The 2,877-nt window shown below is 39.4% G+C and overlaps 1 protein-coding gene across 1 annotated transcript in view; it reads right to left on the reverse strand.

Annotated features, from left to right (window-relative positions):
* Positions 1-2,877, reverse strand: part of Dpy19l2 (dpy-19 like 2) — a 129,254-nt gene that overhangs the window by 70,026 nt on the left and 56,351 nt on the right. The window lies entirely within an intron of this gene.

Raw genomic sequence — 2,877 nt, forward strand, 5'->3', positions numbered from 1 at the left:
TGGAAATCTTTAATAAATAAATAAAAATAAATAAAAAATTAAAAAAAACAAAAAAAGAGACTCACAGAACAGATTCTAATGTACCTCTTTACTATTCGTTTCTTTAAAAGGTACTAACTCTACAATGACTGTCCTCAGTAATCAACCTGTGTTTCTTAGTTGGCTAGAAAGAGGGTTTCCAGGTGATGCTGTGTTGATGGGAAATGATCAGGTGCATTAAGATCCAGGCGGTCAACTTGGATCCCCCTTGACCAATATCTTGCCAGTTCCAAGAGGTACCTGCCAGATCCACAGAGCCTGGACCATGAAGTGAAACAGCCAGCTACCCCAGGATGTGGTGCCAGCACCCCAGATTTCTCAGGTTCCTCAAATATTGTGATGCCCCCAGGTCAGCATGAAGTCTCCAGAACACAGTATCCTCATCCCCACCTCACCCGCTACCCTTTCTAACTCCTCACCTTTTTATAATAATAAAGGCATCTTACTGGCCTGCCCTTGGGGTCCTAAAGTCACTAAGAGCACCCAATGTGCACAACTGCTATGTTTCCTTTCCAAAGGTGGACCTTGCCCACCTCCTGTCTCTTTCTCTCTTTCTCTCTCTCCCTTTCTCTTCTGCCATTCTTATCCCCAGGACCAGTCTCTGTCCCCACCTCTGCCCCTCCAAAACAACCTCCTATGTGAGCCTTGTTGCATGGCATGAATTCTTTTTGTGACATTTTTAAATAAATTACTTAACAATTTCATTGGATTTATCTTAATCAGGACTCACCTTTTGACAGATTGGGGTTTCAGTCATTGCTTTTCAAGTTTTGTTAGCCTGTTTTTGGACCCTTCTAGAATTTTTATTATATATATATTATATATAATAAGAATAGTATGTATATATTCTTATTGCCCACATATTTCTGAGGTACTGTCATATTTCCAGTCTATTCTTAATTTAGATCAAGCTGTTTCTTTTGCTCCATCTTCAATGATGTGGCTTCCTATTATTCATTTTTACCATAACCTTATTCATCAAATTTTAAATTCATAGTTACTGTGTTTTTCAATTATATAATTCCCAAGTTCTTTATTCTAAAAGCATCTATTTCCTGAGATGTTATAATCTCTTTGTTTCTAACATATTTAAATATGTTCACTGAAGCATTTTAAGAAGGATGTTTTAAAATCTTCATTGAATAATTTTAGTGCCCAAACCCAGTCTCCTTCTCCTGTCTCCCTCCACTCTTCACAGCCTGGAGTAATCACTATAATACACTTCAGCCAGTGTTTGTAAAACATCTGCACATGGGCAAGAACAGGCAGTAATTTTTCTGTGCCTGACTTCTCTCCTTATGTATAATGCCCTCCAGCTTTATGTATTTTCTATATATCATAGGTTATCGCTCTTATTTATAGCTGATAAATTATTCTGTGCATAGGCACACTTCATTTTCTTTTTCTATTCATCCACCAATAAGCAAGCACATTGATCCCATGTCTCGGTTATTGAGAATAGTGCACCATAAACATAGACTGTCAGGTGTCCATCTGATATACTGATGCCATTACTTTGGCTGTAAACCCAGAGTGGCAATCTAGCCAGAGTAAGTAATAGTGGTCCACACCACCAAGGCACGGCTATAGTTCATGATAATCTCTTGTGTATTTTATGAAAACCAGAAGTTAGGTATGTAAGAACTCTAAACACAAAGTAGTGGTGGAGAGGTTTCGGAAGTCATCACGACTGTCAGAGCAATAGAATACAGGAACTGAAATACCAAATTTTATACCATAAATATATGGAATTACTACAAGGTAATATATTTGGTTAACAGTTAAGGAGTTTGAAAAGTTAACTACTCTAGTCCCTACACACTATATGCATGACTCAATGGTCACATAGTATCCTATAAATCTGAACAATTAGAATAATTAGTAAAAAAAACAATTTCCAAAGATAACACCACCCAATTTATCTCAATGAAGATTTGCTGATCACCTTTTCTAACTCATTATTTTTCTCGTTCTTGCTATTGTGGGTGGTAGCTATTGCATCTAGTGCATTCTGAATCATGTGATAGAGATTGTAGAACCTATTTTAGCACCCCATCTTAACCTATACTCCATATCATCCTACAAAGACCCTGACCTTTTCCTATACTCTTGTTACAAAAGCAATTTAGTTTTTAGAGTCTTTGTAGAGCTATTTTTGTCAGTTTAGTTCACTTGGTTTCCTCTCCGTCCTCACTCGTGCTATCTATTGGGAGAGAATGCCCCTCACCAGCTCTCTTGCCATTAAGTGGAGGGTGGCAGATACAAGGTGTAGGAAGTAGAGAGCTCATTATTAGACGTATTTTGATTTGGATCTTAAATATTCCCTAAAGCTCATGTGCTGAAGGCAGAGAGTTCTCAGTGCAGCGGGGTTGAGAACTGGCCTCTGGGAGGGGACTCGATCATAAGGGCCTTGGCCTCAAATATTAATCCATTCATCAATCCCTAGATTAATAAAATTTGAGAGTGGAACTTGGTTATAAAAGGTTCCCAACTCCTTCCCTCCCTCTTTCTTTACTTCCTGGCTGCCACGAGGTGAGCAACTTTCATCACCACTGCCCAGTAACCACATACTGTTTCACATCACCGCTGCCCAGTAACCACATACTCACTGTCCTAAATCACCATTGTCCAGTAACCACATACTCACTGTCCTAAATCACCATTGCTCAGCAGCCACAAACTCCCTGTCCTACATCACCGTTGCCCAGTAACCACGAACTCCCTGTCCTACATCACCATTGCTCAGTAACCACAAACTCCCTGTCCTATATCACTGCTGCTCAGTAACCACAAACTCCCTGTCCTATATCACTGCTGCCCAGTAACCACAAACTCCCT

Source organism: Microtus ochrogaster, chromosome 5, assembly GCF_000317375.1.
Source record: "Microtus ochrogaster isolate Prairie Vole_2 chromosome 5, MicOch1.0, whole genome shotgun sequence".
In the NCBI taxonomy this organism is placed as follows: domain Eukaryota; kingdom Metazoa; phylum Chordata; class Mammalia; order Rodentia; family Cricetidae; genus Microtus; species Microtus ochrogaster.